At 43.1% G+C, this 26,560-nt stretch overlaps 2 protein-coding genes across 16 annotated transcripts in view; both read left to right on the forward strand.

Annotated features, from left to right (window-relative positions):
• Positions 1-26,560, forward strand: part of rps19 (ribosomal protein S19) — a 249,818-nt gene that overhangs the window by 160,753 nt on the left and 62,505 nt on the right. Inside the window, exon 1 of one of the 14 annotated variants that reach the window (XM_071468619.1) lies at positions 2,942-2,945. The exons of 11 other annotated variants lie outside the window; for them this stretch is intronic. The gene's annotated coding sequence lies outside the window, so the exon portion shown is untranslated. Of the gene's footprint in view, positions 1-2,941; positions 2,946-12,453; positions 12,458-12,797; positions 12,802-26,560 lie in introns of those variants that run through there. 2 more of the 14 variants (XM_071468612.1, XM_071468610.1) reach the window with 2 other exon arrangements.
• The window catches only part of cadm4 (cell adhesion molecule 4), a 144,438-nt gene that overhangs the window by 67,947 nt on the left and 49,931 nt on the right, over positions 1-26,560 (forward strand). The window lies entirely within an intron of this gene.

Genomic DNA, 26,560 nt, shown 5'->3' on the forward strand with positions numbered 1-26,560 from the left:
TTGCATTCACAACACAGCCACAAGAGGTGAGAGAGAGAGAGAGAGAGAGAGAGAGAGAGAGAGAGAGAGAGAGAGAGAGAGGAGATGAACAGGAGCACCGACTGAAAGGGACAGAAAACAAATCGAGTGGAAGAAAAAACAAGACCCGTGGCACAGAGAAAGAGGGGCAGATTAGATGAGAGGGGGGGGTTCGACGGAGTGAGAAAATGGGATGAGGGAAGTGTGAGAGAAGGCCAAAGAGTCAAAGTCAGCATTTAATCCCCGAGACGCCTCACAGTCAGAGCAGAAAACACTTTTACTACGAGTTACCGACCACACCAACAAACATACAATATCATGCATGTCACGATTTGAGGTGCAGCCTCATATCCACTCAGTGCTATTGAGCTCTCAAACACAAGCATCCCTTATTACTCACAGTATATTTTAACAATGAACCTTTAAGAAGAAGGACACAGGGATTGGATCCAGGATTATAGAAATACTGAGGGGATACATCCATATTTGACTGTATGCCAAAAAAATGTTTTTTAAAAAACATTTATTCATGTAATAGTTCAGTTATATTTTCTGCTGATTCTATTTTCCTACATGATCGTCTAAATGCTGTTTCAAAGTGTTCTCCACACTGCCAGAAATACTGGAGTGGAATACATTTGAGGGAGTAATATTAAATCCCTTCATATTATTTGCTTAGAAACAGGTCTATAAGTCTGTTTGAGTTGCTTGAGTGGGTTTTTGCAGACATACTGTGCAAGTCTTGATTTATACTAACAGTATGTGCTAGTATCTTTTTCCCAAGCGGCTCCACTGTTGCACCAAGACAGCGACATTAGTTACTCGAGAGCAAATTACTTAATTCACAAGCCATTTAGCACTGATCTCTTCCACCCCAGTAACTAGATACTACTGTCTGCAGCACTTCCACTAGCATTAGCTTCAGCATTCATTTCTTCATTACTTTTAGCATTAGCCCTAGCTATAGGTAGTGAGTCATCCTATTAATTAAGTCTGTTTTGCAGAACATTTCAGATCACGTTAGCGCACTAACTGAAGCAGGACCACTCTGTCTTGCCTTGTTGCCTCCCTCATCACACGCCTGTTTCCCCTCTCAGGCTTTACTTCTTCTTCTTCGTCTCCGCACCTTCCCTGCTCTCATTTTCTCCAGGGGTCACCGGCCAACCATAACAACAAGAACCGTCTGTGTTTGTGTGTCACTTGTGCACTCTGTTTCTATCCTTGTGAGCACCATTTATTGAGATTAAGAGCCTTGTAATAGGAACATGTGTCCGGGCTATGACTCTGTTTTAGGCTCAGTAGCGTCTGATAGAGGTTAAGCTAAAAGTGAGACATGTAATAGCAAAGGGTTGATAATAAGGGTAAGGCCCGAGAAACTAATGTCCTGTTGTTTGTGGCTGTGTGTATGACCACGCATAGAGTGACTCAGTCATTATGTGCAGTGTTTACCTCTGCAAGTTGGGTTTTCCACCCCCGCATGTATGCATGCTCGTGTGGTTCGCCTGGTGGCTTCATTTTTGACTGGTCCAAGGGATGTGCAGAGGATGAATGGAGGGAGGGAGATGTGGAGAAGTGGAGTGGAGGACATGATAAAGTGGTGGCTCGGATGGGAACACTGAAGCAGAGTAGAGAACAGCTGACGGGCGGAGGAGAGAGATGGTGACGAGGAAATAGGTGAATACATAGTAGGAGGAAGGAAAAAAGTGCATTTTATGATACGACTTTGTACAGCAGAGACAGGTGAAACTTTAGTCCCAGGAAATGATTAGTGGTTTTGACTTCCTTTTCCAGCAGCGATGATGACATTGTAGAAAAATACGCTTATATAATTACAAGCTTGATCCTGCTTGTTCAGAGTGGCTTTCCTGATTACTGACCGGGTGTACAGTTCAGGTAGGGGAGATTGGGGTGAACCAATTATTATACTGGCCTGATTAGATATGCGGGAGAGTTTTGTTTTGTGTTTGGTGGGGAAGGTGTCGTACCAGGCTGAGATGAAGGTGAGTATAGACTTAATTAGTGTCCTGTAAACCAGGGTCAAGATGTCACTGCTGATATTCAAAGTCCTGGGCTTTCTCAGCAGGTGGAGGTGCTGCTGGGCTTTGTTATACACTGAGCCGATGCGCCGGGGAAAGGACGAGGCACTGTCAAGTTATTTAAATGTTTGTATGGGTTCCATCAGAGGGCCTTCGATCCTGATGGGTTGTGAAAAAGGTGGATGCTGTCCAGCTAAACTCTTCACTGCTCATCTTCATTGACATCAGTTAAGTAAACACTGTCATGCTTGCATGTGTTAGCATAATGCAGATTTTATAATACGAGACACATGGGTCTTGTCTGGTTTAATCTAAATGGAGATGCATATAGGCAGGGGGCTTTGCATTTTTATGTAAAGATAATGTTAATAGGCCATTAAAGCTCCTTGAGTTGAACTGAATTGATGAAAGAAGCAAAGAATGAGGGAGAGGCAATTCAGTATAAGTAGAGAGAGAGAGACAATAGGACAGAAAGACAGATTAACGGCACAAAACTAAAAGAGAGCAAGAGACACTGAATGAGGAGCAGAGGGAGGGAGAGACGAACAAAGACAGCACAGAAACACCTCTAATGAAGATGAACAACAGAGAGAATCTGTCACTGAAGAGGAGTGATGGCTGATAGATGGCAGCGATAAAGGAGAAGACCAGTGTTTAACTCTCACAACGGTCATCATCTGGCCTGCCTATAATAGTCTGCCCAGCCTGGCCACCCAGTGACATCACTGGTCCTTGCTGAGAGGGCCGTTGGGCGTTAGTGTCGCCGCGGCAACTGGCTGGCTCTCCTCCAGCTGTTGCCAGGCGGCAGTCTCCATGGAGATGTATATATATGGTGGAGAGTGGAGATGGAAGAGGGAAAGAGTGGAAAGGGGGTTAAGGGGCTACTGTGCATGCATGTGTGTGTGTGTGTTTGTGTGTGCGTGTGTGTGGTTGTTGGGGGGATAGTAATGCCATTAAGTAAAATGGTGCTGTTGACAGAGAGATTAAAAATCCATAATGTCAGATATCTGGCTTGTTTCAGTATGTGTTTGTCAGACAGAGCAGCTCTGTCCTGGAATAAAGCCTTAGACTGATAGCTCTGTTACTGTGTGTGTCCATGGCTGTGAGTGTGTGTACACAGACAGAGGTGAAGATAAAAGGAACAGGTAGACAGTGTGTGTGTGTGTGTGTGTGTGTGTGTGTGTGTGTGTGTGATGACGCAGCACTAAGTAAGGATCTGTCTCTGATGATATATGCTTCCTGTATCTTGGACAGCACATTCACACTGCCTTGGTTTTCTCTATATTCTTTTATTGTATTCCCTCCTTCCCACTTTACTCTCCCACCTTCATCTCTCTACCTGCCACTTCACCCTTCCTCTCGTAATCAGACATGAGTAATGCACATCACATTATCACTTATCTTTTTTTCACAGTCCCAACACATACACATTATATATACATGCAAGCACACATGCTGTACATGTACAAGTCACCTGCTGTGCTACAAGACTACACATTTGTCTCTCGGTACCAATAAACCTTTTGTTCTTCACTGCAAAGCCCAGCACAGAACAGTACAAACTGGAAAGGCCTGTAATCGAGCCTCCTGCTGCTCTGCTCACCCATATGAAGTGAAACAAATAAGAGACACACATACACATGCTGAATAGCTAACTTAATGCGATGTGTTTGACAGTATTGGTGTAGGGTTTGCTCTATGCTAACTTCAGCCTGGTGTTTCATTCTTCACACATCCTCACTTCACTGTGACTGATTTGAACTATTTAGTCCAACATTACCCAGCTGGAGAAAAATCAGGTTTTCTGTTTTCGTGACATGTTGCTTGTAATAATTATGTGAAGGCATGTGTATTGTTTCCAAGCCTGATCAATCACTGTCATCTGCTGAGCTGAGCTCTGATAGATCCTAATGGTGTCTTATCCGCTGTGATCAATTTAGTTACCAGAGGAAGTCTTAACAACAGTCTCACTCATTAAATATATTGCCTTTTCTGTGTGAAGTAGTCCCTCTGCTTTTTTTCTCCCCTGAGGCCTCACGTTTTATTTTATAAAAGTGTATTCATTTCCTCTGACGTTATCGAGGGCCGTCATTAATTCAGCGGAGGCGTTTGCCTTCGCTAACAGCCACAGGAAAGCTTCAACTGCAACAAGTGGCAAACTGGGCAGTTCCAGTTCTGTCCCGCTCTTTTGTTTTTCAGTCTAAAACCGGTTTGTGTGTGTGTTCAGACTTCTTGTACATTCATTACTGCTTTACCTGTGGTATAACACACAGAAGACCTATTTCTGCTATCACTTGTATCCACGTGGCGATGTAGCAAAAATAAAGCCATGATTTCCTTTTACATACGGCTGCCATTATAGCTTTGCATTCCCACGTGCGTGTAATGGTTTCACATGCCACTGTTTCCTGTGAATGTAGTTTGCAGGTAGAGCGGGATTTGCTTCAGGTGTGCAAATTGTATTGGAGATTTTCCTGCAAGTGTTGAGCCTTTGATGAGGACAGCCAGGTAGCAAAAGAAACCTTTACCATGTGTTAAAATGGGTCAATCATTCAAAGTGCTCCAGAACTGCTGAAGTTAAAATGTTATTTTAGACCCTCAGTGGAAGCACAGGCTGTTAAGTCACAACATTTGTGCCTGCAGGGATTAGTATTGTTACTCTGCGAACTGAGACCCCCTGGCTAGCCCTGATCTACTGCGTCTAGTTGTAGCTCTGCCAGTTTTTCTGCCAGGCACTTTAATCAGCTCCTCATTGCTGCATGAATTCCCTATGTAGCCCTGGCCTCCTTCCCCTTGTGCCTGGCAGCCTGTTATTTCTTTCCTGCCACATCCACAGCACATCAACCTGTAAGTGTCATTTAGCTATCAACAGACACGGCTCCCCAGAGGTTTTTTGTTATTAAAAAATGGGACACGCTCCCCCTGCCACCAGGGTGCCACATGTTTGTGTGTGTGTGTGTGTGTGTGTTGATGTTCATTTTGGCTACAGAAAGACAGTGCTATTACTAAGAGTAACCCTGTGTTCCCCTGGAGGAATCAATGAATCAAGAATTATTTGTGTGTCTCTCTCTGTGTCTATGTGCATGCCTGTGTGTAAGCACATCTTTCACAGCTCAGAGAAGCAGGTGTGCTTATCCTCACATACGTTACTCTGCGTGTGTGTGTGTTTGTGTATATGTGTGTGAGATATGTGTTCTTGTTATGCGTGGGCTGAATTCTGCTGAAGGCTCAAATTGCAAGAGAAATATAACCCTGGAAATATTTTTTTTCCCTCATTGTGACATGTCAAGTCTCAAATTCACTATTTTTTATTAGATTTTTTTTTTTTTTTCGCTTGTGAATCTTTCATACCGGAGCCCAGATAAGTAGGATGATTACCTTCTTACATGCATTCGATTCACCGGCTTGTATGAAAGCCCTGTGGGTGATAAGTTAGCCTTGTTGTCGGAGAGAGCGACCTGCACCTGGGTTTGTGCGTAGCTGTTTGCAAGTGCTGTTTTTATATCTTGAGTGGAGATGGAAGGGAAGAGTGTTTTTATCAGTGAATCATTAAAAAATGACAAGTAGAAATGTCTCTGTGACATGGCTGCCTGCCATAGCTGGCTTTGTATTTCTCCTCTTCTGCAACTGGAGCAAAATGAGCTGTCAGATACAGCATATAGGCTACTCTGAGTGTGTGTGTGTGTGTGTGTGTGTGTGTGTGTGTGTGTCTTCGTGTACACATTTTATATTTGATCAAAATTAAGCTGTCAGGGATGTGCATGTCTTTTGGCGTGCGTGCTTTTGATCAATATTGAGCTGCCACGAGAGTGTCTGTGTGTGTCTGCGTGTGCGTGCATGCATGTGTGTTCTGTGCCATTTTTTTTAAGAGGCACACTCCAACAGGCTTTAGCCTTGCCTAAATCTATGCTATATTAGTATTTATATATTCAACTTCATTTTCCACTCGTTTACACGCAAGTGCAAGCACATAGGTGCACAAACAGTGTGTATACACACACACACACACCAAATGCTTTATTTATTTGTGGGAGTTTTTAAGCTAATTAGTTTGAGTCCAGGGGAAAACAGTAATTGCCTCCCAGGAGTAAAGGGGGATGACAAAGAGAAAGAGAGAGGAGGGAGGCCTAGAGGGAGAGAAAGAAACTGCAACAGAGTGAGAGAAAGAACAGAAAGTTGTGCAGGAGGAGGAGCTTGAACCGCAGTTTGAAGCATGTTTTGACATACACCGTCTTGAAATGTGCACCTGTACATGTGCATGTCTTTGAAAGCGTGTCAAGAGAGGGTGACAGATCACTATTGATGGTGATTGAAACAGCATGTTCTCCGAGACATCACCTTGCTGTGTGTCTGTCTGTGTGTGTGTACGTGTGTTTGTGCACGTCAATCCACACTCGCTTAGCTAATGGTGTGTTTGCAAGTGTGGGCGGTGAGCGAGACATCCCTTAGTGACACCGACAATACTGTGTAATTTGAGTGACAGGGAGACTGAGAGGGGTGCAACAAGACAGAGACAAAGAGGGAGACACACAGAGAGGAAAAAACTGGGTATAAAGCGAAAGGGGTTTGATGTTTAAGGAGATACAGTGAGACAGGAGGAGAGGCAGAAAGACACACAGTGACAAAGTTAGTCAAACAACAAAGAGAGATGCAAGAGAGCCCAGTGGCAAAATGATGCAGAGATTGAAAGATAGGAGAGAAGATAGAGGCTGCAAAGGAATTCAATAAGAGAAAAGACGAAAATGATGAAGAATAGGCTATCAGAGGTTTTTTTTTTGGAGGGGGTAGGCAATCAATCATTCTATTAATCTCAATCCTTCCCTTGTCTTTCTATGAATTTAATCCTGACTCACTGCCTTCTGCTCCAGACACACACACACACAAATTGTTTCTTCATTCTTGTCTGGTGTCTCTTCTTGCTTCTATTCTGTTCTATTCAGCTGAGAAAAATGTAATCAATAACTTATTAGTCATGGGGGGGAGGGGGGGAATGACTTTCCTTCACTATAGTTACTTAACAAAGGAAGTGCACTGCTTGTAAAATTACTTTCCATTACACAGCCCAGTTCTGTCAAAGGTTCCTGTTCTAAAGATGCCACATCGCCTAGAACACATGCTGGCAGCTGGTTTCCTGTTTGCAGGTATTTAGTGTCTGTCAACAGATATCTGAGCCCTGGTGACTGCAAGCAGCACTGCAGAAGCCCAGTCCTGACAATGAAACTAAGATTCATACACCAACTCTGAACAAAACTGCAGGTTCACCAGTGTCAGCTCAGAAGGCAAAATGCATACATGGAACAAGAGAACGTTAGAGTTGTTGGAAGGTGTATTCCTCCTCTTTTGGTGGAGAGTAGATACTGCCCACCACTTTCAACCCCTATGACGAACTAATACACCTCAGACTGATCTCTCCAATCAATGCACAGAGAAAAAAATTTGCATCACGCCCTCGAATCAATGTTTCATAAGGAGTAAAAGAAAGCTAACCCCCATGTGTTAGAGAAAGGAGCATTACTGGACGTAAGTAACTGTACTGTTATTATTAAATTTCAAATCATAATCTATTAACCCTTTTACCTCACCTTCAAGTGTGGCCTTTCAGAATAGGTAGACTAAAGGGTTTTGTTTTCCTGCTTGGCTGTTACTGAAAAAAGTGACAACAATTTGGAAACACATCAGTATAATGTGTGACACGTTGCTTCATAATGTGCCGCTGCCCAAGACAGATAAACAAGCAGAATAAAAACCATCAATTAGCAAAAGTAACAGTGACAGCAATGAGTGAAGGCATCTGAACAGAGGTGGTTCTATTGTGTTCGATTCTACGCTGCACCACAAACGTTGTCATGTCTTCCTTTGTCCTCCTCACCTTCTCTCCAACTCAACATATGGTGATGACAATGAAAGCATACAATGCACATGTAAGATTATGATACAACAATTTAACAAAATACAAATGGATTATGTGTTCGACAGTTCAGTGTGATCCACCATCTGCCCCAGTGCCAAATGTTCAATGTTTCATCTGAGTTTGCAGTGGAGGAACAGACACCTCTTTGTGCTGTAAAGCATGTTCCCTGTTTGCAGCAAAGCAATGCAGCACATTTGCAAAAAATCTGACCTGATGGTTCAGAGGTAAAAACCAATTTCAGAAGCTGATAGAGACTTTATTTTTTTGTTTCTTTCTTCCTTCCCTGTTCAAATGATGCATGCAGCACCTTTAAACTCCCCAAAACGAGGGTTAAAAAGATGTTTCTGCTCATTTTTCTCCTGCAGTGTGGCAGAAATAGAGAATTTTAACTCCAAGCCATGCAGTACTTTTATCTTCTTTAACCCCCCCCCCCCAACTCTCCTAATATCTCTCCCTCTCTGTTTTCTTTCGGAGCTGTGCTGGTCCTGCATTCAGCATGTAGTCTGTGTGAGTTGTCGTGTGCTTCCATCAGCTGCTCTCCTGGACCTCGTATGTGTCAAGGTCATTAGTCACATTGTCATAGGGTCATCACAGGTCACAACAGGAGTGCACCTTGGGCTTGTTTACTTCTTGGTGCTGTGAGCTCATCTGTTCGTCTCTCTCTTCTCTTCAGAGCTCTCTCTCTCTCTCTCTTATTATTATCCTGCTCAGTGTCTGTGCTCTATCTCCTGCATGTCTACAAATCTACCTACCGTCTGCACATATTCCTTAATTAAACTATCTCTAATTGCATGGTGTTGACAATTTTGCCAAAGCAATGCAGGTACATAAAAAAAATCAATGTTCAAGTTAAACAACTCTATGTTTACCATTTTCTAATTTTCTTTTCATTCACTTTCTCCCTCTAGCTCACCTCTTTCCTCCCCTCTTTCTCTCTCCCAGTCTGTTTCACCTCAGTTTAAATCAATTCAAGATGCTTTATTGGCGCTATCAATTGCCAAAGCGCGAGTGCAAATCACATTACTAGTACATCTCAATTTTCAATTAAACAAATGAGGAAACACACCTTCACAAATAATTTTCTCTTGAAGTTGTGACTATTTAAATACAGGTCACAATTTCATTAAAAAGAAAAAGGGTAATTAAATTCCTAAAACAGCTGCACATTTAGCAAATATTATTCAAACAAGAGTAAATGGTGCATTGGTTAGGGACTATTTTCAGTTGTGGATTAATACACATTTGGTGCCCTAGAGTGTCTCTACAGCAGCAGGACAGTGTATGTGTGATATTGCCTAGATAAAACAGGTTCCCACCTTCATGGTAATAAAGGCACATGTCACCCAGTGCAGCGGTGTGGCTCACTGATATGTTTTTATTCGTTTTTGACAACAATGCCACAGAGGAATCAGGCTTTAGCTACACTGACAATACTCATTACTAGGATCAGTTCATTGCTGCCTTTGGACATTTCATGGAGTTCATTAAAAAAAGAAAAATCAAGAATTTCAACAGCCTTATCCTTTAATCAACACTCTGTTTCACACTCTTCTCTTTTCTCATTTTCTCTCACTAACCCACTTGTTCCCTCTCTTCCTGTCTGCCTCACTTCAGTTCAAATCAATTCAAGGTGCTTTATGGGCATGATCAAATCCTCCTCACACTGCTTAAGCACAGGAACAAATCACATTACTATTACATCTCAATTTAGAGTAAATAAACAAGTGAGTGCTTCTATTCAAATCATGTACACGGCTTTATTCCTCAATAGTTTTCAAAGGTAGCCTCACTGACCTTTAGTGAGAAGGATTACAGTGTATTGATCCTGTGAAACTTAGTTTATACCAACAAATGCGCTGCTGACAGTTATGGCACTAATTAGACATCATGAGTAGGAAGTATTAAATATTAGAACACAGATTACTCATTCAGACTAAGATAATGATACTTTCAGCTGTTTGCATGAATGTGGATCACAAAATGTGAAATATAAAACTGAAATGAAATGCCCCGTCTGTCTGTCAGACTCTGCGTCTTCTGTGCTGCTCTTTAACTGTATTATAAAGCCATTTTCCTACAGTAGCCTCTCTGTCTCCGAGCCTCCCCCTGTACCCACGCTTTCCCCTCCTACCGGCTCAAATCAATGAAACTGCATAGGCCCTTCCTCTCCCCCTGACTCTCTGAATACTGTTCTCTCTCTCATTCTCTGAATACTTTTCCCTCCTGCTGCGTCCCCTCCCTCTCTGTCTCTTTCTTTGAATCCTCTCACCCCCGTCTCTCTGTCAGTCAGTCTGTCTGTCTCTGGCAGTCTCTCTGTCTGTCAACTCTGCTGGACAGTTTGTCCGTTCTCATAGAACTTTCTCTGTCCTCCTCACTGGCTGGCTTTTAAAATGTCAGACAAGAGCCGGGATTTTTTTTTTCTTCCACATACACAATGTCCCTCTCTCTGTCTCTCACGCACACACAAATACATTAAAGTACACAGACTCAGGACGAAATATTAATGAATGCGTCCTCCACTTATCCACACACACACAGATAGACACACTATTCTTTCTTATATGCACACAGACATACCTGGTTCTCACAAAGGCAGCAAAACACGCTCTTACAATATATACACATACACAGTGTACTGACTTATTTTTACCTCGTTGACATGCCATATGTAGGTTTGCTAATAATGAAGCCCGTGAACACTTCTGCTCTTCAACAGCACAGCCAATTACAGCAGGCATCCTGAGCACGGCTTTTAAATTCTCCACAGTGGAGGATGTGACGAGACGTTGCATGACAGCCATGTTCTCGTCCTACTCTCACGTCATTTTAACTTTTTCCGTTTCTCCGGCAGAACGCAGGGAAGGGGAAGTGGCTTTGCCATGTTGTTGATGCTGCCATGTAATTTGTTGTGGAGTGGGGAAAGCAAATTAGTGATGCTAATCTCAGTTATGGAGAATTTGTTTAACTGGAAATTCTCACGATGGAAGGAAAAAAATGAAAAGAAATGAGAAAGGTTTTGTGTCTGGTTATCCAGCTAAATGATTTTTCAACATGTTGGATCTGAAAAGAAGTTTAATTTCACAGCTACTTGGGGACATATTTCTGAATGTAGGTGGAGGGTAAATAGCATTAGTTGTGTGTATGTGCTACTACACATACACACATTACTAATACTGCGATGTGTGTGTGTGTGTGTTTGTGTTTGTATTGGATGTCTCTTTGGATTCTCAGTGGGGACGTGTTCACATATGAGTCTGTTTGTGCACATGTTTTTTTTTTGTTGTTGTTTTTTTTTGTACCAGAACAGTATGTTTCTTGTCAATAAATGTGTGTGTGTGTGTGTGTGTGTGGGTGTTGTTTAATGCGATGCAGTGTCAATAGCGACGTGTGTGTGCACACATGTTGAGCAGCAGCTGTGTTTGTCTGCAAAGGAAATGGATGGAAAGCTCTTTGTCCAATCGCAAATAGACTGCAAGTGTGACTCTCATTCAGAGAGGCAATGAAAGACTTACAGTTGCAGCTTCTTTCAGATGGGTGTTTGGAACAGAGTGGGATGGTAAATGATGGAAGAAAAATGTTTACAAATGAGAGTAACAGAGAAGGAGGAGGTAAAGGCGCAGTTTGACAAAGTGAAAGCTATGCGTTCTCGCAGCAGCAGCTAAAGACGGATGAGGAGGGAAGGGAAGGGAGCGCCTCCGACTGACACTGTTATGGGAATGGGCAGAAGGTGGCGAAAGCAAAGACAGTGATGAGCAGAGATTGAGTTGAGAGGTTAAATGACAAAATGTTGGGGTGAAGCAAAAGAGACACACACACACACGCTGAGAGACAGAGAGAGATGTGGACCACTGTCAAAGTCAAATGCCACCAGTTGCACGGGAAATATGCAAATGAATTGCAAATGAGCAGAACCTCGGTAGGAGGGGCAGTTTTCAAGTTGACGTTGTCATGGAAATGCCCAGCACACACACATACACACACACAAGCGCATGTGTGTGTGTGTGTCTGTGTGCGGGCATGTGTCTAGATGGATGGAGTGGTCAAGGGGCGAGAGAGGGATATAAAAGAGGGGTGGACGGACGGTTAATGAAGATGAAAGAGTGAGAGACTGTTTACCTCAGAGCGAAGGAGAGAGAGAAAGGACGGTGAACTGCATGTGGCCATTAATGCAAAGTAGTGAAGAATCCTGGGACAAATTTAATAGAGGCGGGGGTAAACAACTGCTGTTATGTTGGAAAATGAGACAAGTGGAGAGGAGGGAAGTAGGATGAGGCAGACAAGGCTGAGAGAAGAGTTTCTGTCCATCATCTGTTCATCTCTCTCTTCTCCTCTGTCCTTCAGGTTGCTCCTCCTCTCCTCCATTTATGCATTAGCCATTATTCCACATCGTCTTTTCTTCTACACCAGCTCTTTCAGTTTTCAAGGTCCACCCTCTGTGACAGCCACTGTGTCTGACTTTGTTGAAGCACCATTAAGCAAGACAGGTACTGCAACTGTTAAGTGAAAGGCATGCATGAACACTGGCAGCCATGTGTAGGTCCCTCATCATTTTTTTCCTCCTGGATCAGTCTCACAGTGATACTACAGGCAGTATCTTTATATGTGTTCCCTTCAAATATGTCCAGAGTTTTACACCGACAACAACCCAACCAGCCAGTCTGCGGGTCGTTCCTTGTAACTTTGACTGATAGCGAAACTATTGTTCCCAGCTATTCCTCTTGAGAGCGGAGCCAGCATGAGCAGCACTTCATAAAGTATGCAGTTTAAAGTGGAGATTCAACAGTGACACTGGCAACAGTGCATCTTTATGTGCATATCAATGGGATAGTCTGTGCAGAGAAACAAACTCGTAATTAAATTATGTGTAGGAAGCCAAATGAGATCCCTAAAAAAAAAAAAAAATCATGAAATAAATATAGGAGGATGAGATGGAGAAGATAATGAGAGTGCAGTAGCAATGATGGACAGAGAAGAAAGAGGTAGAACTAATGAAGAAGAAGAATCACATGGACGAGGAAGGGGCGAATGAGAACGAGAGAGACAGAACGACAGAGAGAGATAAACATCCAGCGAGGGAGAGATAGCTAAGGATGCAGAGTACACAGGAGGTATGGAGAAGAGAGGAGAGAGAGAGAGAGAGAGAGAGAGAGAAAGGGGGGAAAGTCGAGGGAAGGAAGTAAAACGAGTGATGCGAAGAGGAGTGGGGGAGGAGGACAGATGAGGGAGGGGAACAGTCTTGCAGGGAAGGGCTGTGAGGCGAGGGAGAGGGCTAACGGAGGGCCATGTTTTACAAATTGCCATTTTAGAGGAGCCAACGGAGGGATGAGGGGGAAAAATACAACTACAGACTGGCTCCAGATTGCACACAGCGAGAGATGTACTCAGGCACCTCCAAACACTGCGTCATGCACACATGGGTGAACACACACACACACAAACACAAACACAAATGATTCACATAAAGGTAGAACGAAAGCACAGACAGACCCAAACATGAGTTGATGGGTAAATTGGAGTAGCACACCCATCGGTGTACCTGTGAACTGTCTCACCTCTCATTGATTGCGCTTATTCACTGAGTATGTCAGCTCTCGCACATCTGGCTGTAGTGACTCACTTTAGTGTTACTCTGCGAGCTAATGCTGCTTCCATAAGAGACGAGAGTAGAGACATGAATACATAATCTGGCTCTCTGAAACTGAATTTGCGAATGCACGACTGATTGAGACGGATGTGTTTCAGGAGAAATGACGTATTTTCATCACAGAACCTCTTCCTTGCAGGATTTTGCAGTGTGCTGGCAATGTCAGGGGCTGCTGGACAGTGTGATTGGAAATTATGTCACCATTGTAATAATAGCCACTTCCGTAAACGAGAGAGAAATGAGAAACTATCCTGACTTCAGTGATTCATTTACATAAATATAAAATTGTACATTTTACTTCTGCTTGTTTCTGTTCTCAGCCACAACTGAAATGACAGCAGGTTAACTGTGTCCTTACTCTTGATCATTTCTCTGCCTCCAACTGCGGCGTGAGGCGTAACACGTTTTGTCAGGACAGAGTGTTGATGGTGCTGAGGCATGATTTCTTTCAAGTGCATGAATCGGTGGCTTGAAATGAATCAGTTTGATGTGTGAGAAGTCAATTTCATGCACAAAACTCTTTTGAGATTTTTTTTTTTTTTGTTCTGTGCTCGTCCCTGCCTGACTTTCAGCCCAAACATCTGTTTGAGCTACAACCGCAGTGAAATACTCACATGCTGTTCCCCTTTGGCTTAAAGCACAACTCTATACATGTCTAACCCGGTCCTCCTAACCTGAAGCCAAACCCAAGTAAAACTTTTGAATAAATAATTCCTGCAAAAAGTTTTGCTCTGTGTGTCTCAAAATTGGAGATTAGCATAGAAGAACAACACACACACATGAACGCACACAGTCAGAGACACTCTTGCTGTCTTTGCACCCACCAGGTCTTCACTCTGGAGCGTATCCTTCCAGAGGCCCTGCTGACTCTCCTCTCTCTTGGCCCTCATCCCTCCTCCAGCTCTACGCTCCAGCGACACAGGACATCATAAAAGTCCCATCAGCACAGCACCACCTTTCTTCCCCACCCACTGTCCTTCCAGCCTCCCATCTCACAGCCTCCTCGCTCCCCTCCGATTCACTCTGGCCATTGGCAGCAACCGAGGAAACAGAATGAAAAAGATAATGGGAAAAATGTCCTCCTCCTATGAATTTTACTCCAATAACACCTTAGATTAAGAGAGCGATTATTGAGATCAAGTTGATTTGTCAGGCCGCGTTAAACAGTGAAGGTGTTAATGTATTTTTGTCGCCATATTTGGCCCGCATGTTATACTTAGTCCATGTAAAGGAATTCACTGTGTGAGCAAACACTAATACGCTTGAATGTGATGTTTCTTACCTAGATGTTTTTGTGGACCCTCTTCAGGTCAACAGGCACTAACGTGGTGAATGAGTTTCTCTCCTTGTAATACATTTTAAAGCCTGCAGGTTTGCATCCATTTTCACTTGCTGGCATTTTACACTTACTGTTGGTGCTATACTCTGTTTCTTGGCATATTAACGCCCCCCAACTGTGGCTTGCTGGAACAGTGTGATACCACTGGAGGTGTATGCACATTTCTGTAGAGCAACTATAAGGACACTGAGGACCCACTCAGAAAATGGTGCCACCAATTGTCAGAAACCCCACAGGTTACTTTTATATTTTCGTAAGAGATGCCACTTTATTTGTTCAGCCACCTTTCAACCGTTTTTTTTCATGGATGATGTGCAGGAAAAACAAACAAGCCAAGTATTGATTGTAAGATCATTTAAGGCAGGGAAGAGACGAACTATTGATCCATTCAAAATAATGTTGTAGAGACTTTGAGGTTATTTCATAACTAGTAAAGATAAATATAAGAGAACATCTAGTCACTTCTTTTTTTTTCTGCTGCTTTTTTCCATCCTAGAAATATTTCCAAATTACAGCCTATTGTGCTTCAAAATAACTACTAGAATTGATTATGTACGCTTCGGTTTCTCTTGGCTGTCGGCGCTGCAAAAATAACAGCTCCTTCAGAAAGCCACAGCAAGACATTTTATGTAGAATCAGCCACAGGGCACGTATCACCCCTGTTCTTGAGTTTGTGTCACTGAGTGCTGGACAAATGCAATACTGATTTCAAGACCTGAATGTCTCTCTGCAATCAAGCCCCCCACTTATATTGGTGAACTTCTGACCCCTCAACCTCACATACTGGGCAAGGTTTACTGGCCGTTCCTCAAGCCAAGTTTGAGGATCAAAGGGGGACTGAGCCTTTGCTGCTGTGGTCCTCAGGCTCTGGAGGAAGCGTCTCACTGCCTGAGGCTTGGTCAGACTGTTTTAAAGTGCGCCTGAGCACCTGTTTGTGGAGAGCACTTTTATCGATGGCTGCATTTTCCTGTTTGAAGTATGTCTGTGTCATTTGTTTCGCTCTGCTACCTTGAGAGACTGGTGACGCTCACTTTATAAGAGTGCTGCAGAAAGTACATGTTACCTTATACAGCACCTTACCCAGAATGGTGAATGTAAACTTCTTTATGAAACTCTTGTTGTTGAATTATTGTTTTATCAAGTAGGAGAAACAAAACAGACTTTTATTGATTTGAAAACACACACACACACACAAGCGCATTGTGTATAGCTCTCACTTCACTGCTTCTTCTGCTTTTTTTCACTTTCACCGTGTTATCTGCATTGATCCATATGTGAGACTTTGCTTCATTCCCTCAAAATGCGGCCTGCATATGCTACAATTGAGTGAAATTGCCCTTTTTAATGAGAGGGACGTGGTGTTGTCTTAGTTGGTGTGTCATTCAGGTACTGTGAGAATTGTGTCACACTGTTCTGTCTCATATACTTTGACAAGGGCCTTCACCATTCTGCTCTGTCAATATAGGTCAGATCCACTGGGGGACGGAGCTGAATACATGAGCCATTTGGAGGAGAGCCTTTTCATGCACTGTTTGTCTCCAGGGTTTTCTGAATTCTGTTTGTGTCACAGAGACAAGCAGTGTCTGCGTGAGGGTGTCTAAGCATGTGTGTGCCTGTACGAGCGAGTGTGTGCGTGGGTGTGTGTGTGTGTGTGTGTAAGGGTCAACAAAGGCTGATGATAGGCTGACGTAATAAGGCCCAATCATGAAAATAAACAGTAGGTTGCCCTGACTGTCAAATTAGCTTTGATTAATGGACAGAAGCTCTATTGATGTTGTTTTTGTGGTTAGCGGTGGTAGTAAGCATCTGTGAGCATCCATACATGTGTGTGTATGTGTGCAGAATGCGTAAGTAAATGGGTCCTGTACTCTATTATTTCTTTCACAGCGCCTGTCACAGCCAAGAATTGTTTTATTCCATGCTTTCTCCTTCCTTTGTGCCTTTTGTCTTCCTCCATCTCCGCCGGTTTCATTGTAACATCTAATTAAACAATGAATAATATAAAAGAATGGTGAAAGTCAGGTGATAAAAGTACCATTTGCTGCTCTGGTTTTTAACTATTATTTATTCTTCTTATCTTATGTGTACCATGGATTGATTGTCAGTGGTGCTGAGTAGCCTCACCATTAAACCAGAGCTTCTGTGTGAAGTGACATTAAGATTTCACAATGCGGAATGAAATAGCAAAAAGTATTTTCTGACAAACTGAAGAAATCGCCCAAATATTCTCTTTGAAGTTACCAAAAGAAAGAAACCCTTGTGACACCTTCAAAGGGTTGGTATGCATTTTTCCCCTCAGGTTTTCTGCAGGATGGTTATGTCTTGTGCTCCGCAGTGACACCAAGCAACATGGGAAAAAAGTCTACACCTGTGTGGTTACTTGACCACCAAAGTTTGGAAGGGAGGGCCTATTACGCATCCATACCCAGGGGACCATCATCTCATAATCCCTCCACGACTTAGAGGGACTCTGGCGCATAATCACCAGCTCATTTGCATTTTATCCCCGTTTGTCCCTTCGCTCCCTATTACCAGAACATTCTCTGAGCTGTCTCTTCACAAAAGCACCTAATTTACTGTAAACAGCAGTGGTGAGAGTCTTCTTGCTGCAGGACCCATCACAGCTTTTGTGGAAGTGTGAGGACATACATACATACATAAAATTGGTGCAAACTGTTCTTGTGGAAAAATCCTGGAGTGAGAATTGGGAAAAAGCTGCAGACAATACGCCTCACATATCTCTGACCTTCTCTTGTAAGTGTGCAAAACGGTTAGACCACAGAGGTGATAAACTGCGTGACTTTATAGATCCTCCAAGTGTTAATACGGACAAACAACTCTGCAGGGTGTTTACTGTGTTGTTTATTGGTCAATGTATTAGCTGAGAGCTGTTATCTCAGCCTGTGGGGGTCAGCAGGAGAGGGAGGAGGAGAAAAGACGTGATTGCGGCGCTTATTTGTGCCTCCATTATCCCGTATTAGTTTTCATATTTAGAAGATAAGAATTGGAGCAGGAAAAGTAGGGAAGAGGGAAACGACAGAGGAGGGAAAAGATGAAAAAAAAGAGGGAATGCTTTTGTCTGCTGTTGTTTTACGGTTCACAATGACCTCAGTGTGAAAGGGAGTTGAGCAGGCGACAGAAGTGACAGATGATTCAGCAGTGTACTGTAAATGGTAAATAATCCCATCAGAGCCATGGAGTGGTTGGGGGGGGGGGGGGGATAATGGGAAGGATGCAGAAGAGGGAAGGAGAGTGGAGGCGTGGATAGGCCATTATGCAGGGAAAGGGGTATGTCAGGAATGTGTGGCCTCCTGAAAATGCAGCATGGTAGCCTACTCTGCACGTGAGCACATCCCACGATGACATTTAATCACGATTTTCTAAATTGCATGTCATGATTTCAGTTCCTCCAGCTCTTGTAATCACAGTGAATTTTCCCTCCACTTGTTTGATTCTTCTCGCACGCACTTGCATGAATATATCCTCTCATCTCCGACACACTTGCAGACTCACACACCCGTGCGCACGTACACACGAAGCCGCCCTTGCCTCTCTTTGTGTCTGTCCTGGCGAATAAACAATAACTCATCTTTGTGACAATAAAAGTTGACACCCCACCCTTCCCATGAGCATCTTTTCACGATGAATGCCCCCCAGCACAATGAAGGAGCGCCACACACTCAGCCCATCCCTCCTCTCCTTCCCCTCGCTGTATCTCTGCCACCACCCCTACCCTAAACCCTTTTTCCATGCCCGTGTCTCTTCCTGGTGTTAAATTCAAATCGCGCAGGCTGCCTGATGAATCCATTGTTACCAAAGCACTTCACAGAGAGAGCTAAATGCGGGATGAATTAATGGGGGGCTCAGGACCAAATAGCTTTCAAAAGGCAGCTCCTCTTCAGCTCTTCTCGTCGCTCATGTTCATCCCTTGCTCCTCTTTTTGCTTTGTTTCTTGTGTAGTCTGTCTCCTACTCGCTTTGTATTTTCCTCCTCCCCTCAGGGCTTAGTTAAATACTCTTTCTACCTCTTCCTCCTCTCTGATGAAGAGTCCCTCCATCTCTCTCTGATGCCTTTCATCTTTTCTCATTTCTTTGTTTTTACCTATCACGTTGCACATCTCTCCTGCTTCCTCCCTCGCTCTGGCTCCTGCTACCTCTTTGTTTTACCTTCTTCATTCTGTCATGAAGAATTACCTCTCCTCTCAGTCTCTCCTTCTCTGCGCAGCACTCTCTCCATTCGCACATCTCTGTCTGGTCGGCTTCCACCCCCCATTCACATACACACATCTCTCTACTCTTTCTCCCCTCCTCCTCATCTGTGCCTCCGTCCCTCTTTCATTCCTCCATGAGCAGCAGGATGCCTACAACCCTCCAGGGTGTGTTTGGTGTCATGGTAAGGCTTGTCTTGTCGCCGCAGGCAGCTTTCATCACCGTCGGCCTTTAAGGAGCATGCATGCTTGTACACAGACACACACACATTTGCAGGTACACACACACACACACACACACACAGATTTTAAGATGCTGACTTGAAGCATCAGGGGGTTGATGCTTTAGGGACAGTTTTGGCCTAAGGGCTGTGACATTATCAAAGTGCTCTCTTGAATGCAGTAAAATTGTGTGTGTGTGTGTGTGTGTGTGTGTGTGTGAGGGTGTGACCATGCTATGACTCCACGCAGGGATATTAGCTATTTTAATTTGCATTTGTCTGCTCTCTGCATGCGCCTGAGTGTGTGTCCCCATGCTCGAATATATTGTGGCATATCAGCCTCTACTTCACATTTTATTTGTATGTGGCTATGATTTCTGTGTGTGTGTGTGTGTCCATACTCCAATATAACCAGCACTTTGAACTGCAATTTCTCTGCTCTTGTGTGTGTGTGTGTGTGTGTGTGCAATTTATTTAGCTCCTCCCCTCTCCTGTCCTCTCTCTGAACTCTGCTCCAGTGTTCACCGCAATAACTGCCGGACACAGGGACCATACCAATCAGATTCTGGGAACACACAGAGGAATGTTTGTGGTTTATCAGTTTCAGTATTTAACGATTTTCACAAAAAAAAAACAAAAAAAAACAACAAAAAACCCCATAAAGTTTTATTGAAAGCAACACACCAGATCCGTTCAAACTGATTTTCACTTGAATTTTATGCTCCCACGCAACAGAAAGTTGTTCTGTTTCCTGCTGGCAGAGGAAACTGTTCACCACAGTTTACAGCAAAGCAAGGTCCTCCTGTGGCAAAGACTACTTAGAATCTGCTCCTGCTAATAGACTCAGAAATGAAAACGAGGAGAAAATGCAGAAATTATGATTATGCTGCAGATCCGCCATCCAAGAGCTCCTGGAAGTAATATGAAAATAAAAAAATGTTGTTGCTGCAAATGTTGTGTTTATAATCCACAGGGTAAGAGTTTTGCATTCTTGATAGTTTAGCTTGTCAAAAAAATGTGAAAAGAATCTTTTTCTTTGAATGAAAATAAAAATGGGAAATAATAATAACATCAAAAACTCTGTGTATAGACGTGTAAGATGCGGACACTTGCACACACAGGGTCAAACACACACTGAAGCGTGGACACATGTGAGATGGGGAGAAAGACAGGGACAGCGATGTAAGCTCGATAATTGCGTCACGTAGGGGAGATGAAACACAGAACATGAAGAAAGACAGTGAGAGAGAGATAGTGTAACGGATTATGAATACCCAGCAAGAAACAGAATGTGACAAACAGATAAGAGATGGCATGATGCATGATGACATGAAGAAGGACGGCGAGTAAAGGAGGGAGTGGCGGTGGGGCAGTCAAGAAGAAGTGGCATGATGGAGGTGGGGGGACGCAGGAAGGGGATGTAGGGTATTGAATGAGAACAACAGGGAGACGGAGAGAAAGAGAGAGAGAGAAAGAGAGAGAGAGAGGGCCAGAGAGGAAAAGGGGGGGGGGGCGGTGAAGCGATGAGGCGAAAAAACACAGCACACCAGGGAGAGATAGAAATGATGGAGGGATCGCAGCTGAGGCACAGGGACAGACGGATACAGACACAGTGACAGAGGAGGGCAGGGCAGAGGAGGGAGGGATGGAGTGGGACAAAAAGCAGGAGGTTTTCAGTGTTTCCTGCTGCCTGAAATGATGATATGGTAACATAATAACATACTGCTTGACAGATGCTTGTTGCCTGAGTTCCTCACACTTGTGCACATACATTTTTATTAGCATGAGGGACCACAGTTGGAATGGAGCCTCTAACCTCTGAAATGAGAGGAGCTGCCAGATTCAGAAACATTTTTACCACTGTAAATAAACGTTTGAAAGTTTTCTTCTAACTGATATTGTCAGTATTCCTCAACATAGATTCACTGGAGTTTTGCGGTTCAATTAAAGGTGACAAATTGTGTTTTTCTTTTCCCACTAGATAGGTCTAAACCCTCAGCTGCCACACAATGGAGGAAAAGCCAATTATGCTTGTAAATCAGATCTGTAAATTCAGAGCACTTTGTTACCGTAACTGAGATCAAAGCATAGTTGCTGAAAATTGATCAGATTTAAAGGACCCCTATTTGCTATTGCCGTGCAGCCAACATTAGCATTAACAGCCATCGTTGGATTTAGGATATAGAAGGTTATGTTATGCCCTTTTAACTGTGCTACATCTTCAAGGCATTGGGCACTACAGTGACTCGCTATTGCAAAAGTGCTAGCTGGTTGGCATGCTAAGATCAATAGAAGAAAAGAAGTGATATGATAGAAGCAAAACAAAAAGGTTGCTTTCCATCACTGGAGACAGCTCTTGGTGAGTAAGGGAATGAAGTTAGATGCTGAAATTGCAACCTTTGTTCTAGACTGGTAGGTAAACAGCTGTTAATGCTAATATCCGGTGTGTAGCAATAGAAAAACTTACATATAGTTCATTTTAATTGTTAAATATCACATGAGGTTGCTTTAAAGTGTAGTATTTTGCTTCCATTTGCAGTTATTGACGCACATGACATCATTCTGTAGCTTGCCAACTGGATGTCTCATACCAAAATGCAACCTGGGAGTCATAGTTGACATCCGTCCTTAGAGTTTTGTATATGTGTACTGGCTTGTACCTCAGATAACCTGGTATTTCAATATGCAGTTGCTCGTGTTTTGCACTGATGATTCATCCAGGGTAGTTTAATGCCCATCTAATCTTTGGAGGTGCTCCAACTGCCAGTTACCTACCAAGCAGAAATGCAAAATGAATGGGGCTTTTATACTCAAAACCCTGGACACCCAAAATAGCTCTTTATTGCACGGCACAGGAGCAGAAGAAGAAAACAGGTGCAGTGTAGAATGAGAGAGAGAGGCAGGAAAGGCGTACGACAGAGACGGAGTCAGGCTGGTGGTATGCCAGAGGATTATCAGGCTGATTTACAGCTGATTTGACCACCCAGAAAATTGGATCAAAGGCTTGATCAGGACCAGTGGTCAGCCTAAATTTATGTGGTAGAGAGAGGGATTTTAAGCTTCAATTTCTGCTAACCCTGTGAACTTGCAGATTGATCTGAGCTACCCCAATAATGTCAAACATATCTGATGATTATAACCCAACATCTCTAAAGATCCTGACCTAATCCCACACTGCACGGCGACAGATGCAGTCCGGCAGCAGATCTGACAGTAACCAGTGAGAGCAGAGTTTATTGTAGTGTGAGGTGAGGCTGAGCGTGCTGAGTCTGCTCCTCTGGCCCCGTTGCTGTTTTGATTGGGGTTTCATTGGATCTAGCGAGTTCTTGTGAGATTAGAGTCAGCGTCACATGAGGAAGCAGGAGGCTCATCTTAGTTTTTATTGCTACTGGATAATATTGTTGTTTGTTTAAGTTCGTGTCTCTCTTCTTTTTGTATTTTCCCAGTGGTGCATTAACAGAGCTGGAGACAACATAGTTCATTTTTCCACCATCTTAAGAAGTAATTTTTCCTGCCATTTCCATTCTGCTTGAAAAACAACTTGCACAGACTTGGAAATTGCCTAAGACATAAAATCCATCACAGCTAAAAATGAAGCCTTGATTTGGTCTTGTTAAAGTTTCTGTTTTATCATTATCTCATTGTGCCAGAGAGTCCCCAGGTTGAGTGCTTTCATATCACTGTGTTACATTGTGCTCCGCTTACTGTCAATCACCTGACAGCTACGAGAAGAAATGAAATTCTCTGGCGGGACGTAATCCCTCTCAAAACACGTTGCATTACAAACGCTGTCACAATCTAAAATATTGTCACAGCCATGTCTTGTTGTTTGAGGCATCTTTGTTATCCAGGATAGCAGTGAATCTCAAGTTAAATTAGACAAGATAAAGTCTGGGAAACAGAAACTGAAACATGAAACATCAAATTCATCTAAGTGCGCAACGCAAAATGTTTGCTGAAAAAAAATTGTGCTACCACATCTCTCTTTAATCCAGATCTGTCTGTGAGCCTGTACTGATAGAAATCACAGCCCACAGTTACTATGTGTATCTGATTTAGAGTATTTACGAAAGAGATTTGGGTTTTAAAGTTATACAGTGCCTCCTACATGAAGAGAGAGGGCGAGATAGAGGAATGGAGCTGACGAATGAGGTTCAAGTGCTTTGACATCAATAACCGTGTCAAAAGAGCATAAAAACAGCGAGCAGTGAAAAGCTTGACTGAGGAAAAAGAGAGAGAGGCTTGTGCTGGTGACACTGAAGCCTTACTGACTCGCCCCCACCCCCCCACAGCTCTTCTTGATCACAGTAGCTTGTCCCAGGGGAGCAGCTCACCTGATTGGCTGACTACCAGGGCCAGGCGACTTGGGTCCGGAGGAAAGTGCGTTTCCTGATAGGTGGTTGCTAGGCGATGGATGTTACTATGAGGAGCCTGGTGTAGAGTAAAGACCAGCTGCAATGGATGTGTGTGTGTGTGTGTGTGTGTGTATGTGATGCTGTGGGGGGTGGGGTGGGGGATTGTGTGTGTTATTGTGTTTTTGCATGCATGAGTGCATTTGCATGTTTTACTGTGTCAGTTCCTCCCAAAATAACTTCATGACTGAACTGCACAATTGCACGTGTCAATTAAATGGCATGTAAGTGTCTGTGTGTGTGTGTGTGTGTGTGTGTGTGTGTGTCAGTGTGACAGCCTCCTGCAGGCAGAGCAATGTAATAACTATCATTACCAAACCATGGGCTGAAGCTCTCATTTAAGACTAAAAGGAAATTAAAGGAGGGCCGCTGTCAGAGCCACAGCAATCATAAAACAGTGTGTGTCTGTGTGTGTGAGTGTGTGTGGGTGGCATAGTGCGCCCTGTTCGATGAACACATATGGAATACTTATGCAAACATGCTCTCAGTTATGAGGGCTTTTTTCAAGTCCTGGAATAAAATTGGAACCCCTCCATCTCTCTCTCTCACACACACACACAACGTGGAATCTATGTATTCTTGTACGGGCCCTGCATAGAGCCTTATTAGGCCTGTTTGCGACTGCTGCAGTTTAATTTTGTCCCCTGCTGGGAGTGTTACTCTCTTCATTAGAATTATCAACAGGTGTACTGGGGCCTCACAGATAAAACACTGCCTGATAGCAGCAGTGTTTAAAGTATTAGTCATGCTAGTTGGGGTCTAATTCTTCTTGTGCATAGTCTCTAAATGGTCTCATATCCCCCAAGTTCCCTCAAGGTAGCTAACCAACCGTACTGTTGATCCAGCTGAATGAAATGTGAAGTCTGGAATTTTGAAAAGGAGGCAGGAGGTATGTAATATTTAGGCTTGGCTAATTGCTGAGAGCTACTTCAGCTCATTTGATGGATCCCTCTGCTGTGGCTTGGCAGACTCTCCGTCCACTTTGAGTCATCCAGGAGTAAATAGAGCAATGTACGAGCGTGCGTGTGTGTTAGTGTGTTGAATTCACTGTGCACTGTGTTCTGAGAGGGAACGGTGTGCTATCTGCTCGTTAAAGCCGTTTGAGCAAGTATTTGCTTGTTAAAGGCAAACAGCGCCCAGTATCCCAGTGCACAATAAACGAGGGAAAGAAAATCTCTTTGATGAATTGATAATTTTTTTTTTTTTTTTTTCCACTTGGCACAAGGGGGATTTAGGCTGAACCAGCTTTTGCTCATTTCAGCCCTGGCTGTGATCCACTGAGAGCTGTGTGTGACTGACAGTCCTAATAAACAGTATGGTGAAGTAGAATTTGACAGCTTTTCTGAGAAGTTTCTTTTCTTAAACCGAAACTCATAATAATCAATCATTAGTCTAGTTGAAAAACAATTGGAGACAAGAGCCTTTGTTGAGGCCTGCCAGTGCCTGTGTGTGTATCTCTGCGTATTAAAAGGATGATTAATATATTGCAGATATGTCAACTTAATTTTTCCCATGCAGTAGTGACTAATTTGTGTGTGTTTGTGCAGCCATATGGTCATTGCTCAGTCCAGTGCGAGAGAGCGCTAATGCTTATTACAAAGATAAAAACAGTGGTGGTGCCTCATAAATGAATAAACAGAGCCTGAGGGTAGTTAGAGCTGGAGGATGTGAAGAAGAGAGCTGAGGAGGAGAGGAGGAAAGGGCACATGAATAAAAACAGTGCTGTGTCAGGTCACTTGTGTGGAGGCAGTGATAGGTACCTTGAACACACCAGCTGGCTGTTTAGCACAGTACTGGTGTATGTGGGCAGCGTGTGGAGAGTTGGTGAGGGCGGGACAGAGGGAAAAATATGCTGCATTTGATACCTTTGGCTATCTGATGTTAGAAAACAAACAGCGAGAACGTCGCCTTTCTTTTCTCCTCAGAGAGAGAGAGAAAAAAAACCACGAAAATAGAAAAATAGCAAAGCCACAAAAACAACATGTACAACAAAGAAGTAAAAGAAATCAAAACAAAACCAAGTTGCTTTACTTTGCTGGACTTGAGACGGCAGTGTTTGAAAGACAGATGGTGAAAAAGAGAGAGACGTTATAGCCTGAAAGAAAAGTGATAAACTTGCTCTGATCCAATAAATCACACTTGCTTTATCTATCAGTAATCATTACTTTAATCGGTTTATAAACCATTGACTTTAAAAGCACAATTATTAGCCTGAGCATGTGTCACAATTAGTGAGACAGTCATTTGTCTGCATTGATCATCACTTGTCTGATATGATCATTTAACTGTGATGTGGGAAGTTAAAATGTGTAGATGCTCAAGTAAAACTTTATTTGCGCAGCATAATCTTAAGCAGACGTGAAGCAAAGTGCTGTGTAGAGTGATAACACAATAAAAAACAAGTTAAAACATTTACACACACCAACAGCAACAAAATACCCTGTAGTCCATTGACTTTATTGAGGGAGTTAGGTAGCAATATAAGAATATTTGTGTCCCATTGTTCTCTTGCATTATTAACATCCATCGAACACTGTGATACTGGTTATTATAATCAATACAACACACTTACTGTATATAGATCATAGATCAAGATGCTCGACTACAATGATGCAAAAGCTCCAAACACCTCACAACACTGTAATCATTATTTTTCTGATATCCCATTAAAAAGTCCAAAAAGGACATATTCAGATTGGAAAAAAAGAGACAACTGTAGGTGGAGAGAAAGGGAAAGCCAAAAAATAAAAAAAATAAAAAATAAAAATGAAA

The sequence above is a fragment of the Trachinotus anak genome, unplaced genomic scaffold (assembly GCF_046630095.1).
Source record: "Trachinotus anak isolate AG129_WGS33_773 ecotype Australia unplaced genomic scaffold, CSIRO_AGI_Tana_v1 ptg000032l, whole genome shotgun sequence".
In the NCBI taxonomy this organism is placed as follows: Eukaryota; Metazoa; Chordata; class Actinopteri; order Carangiformes; family Carangidae; genus Trachinotus; species Trachinotus anak.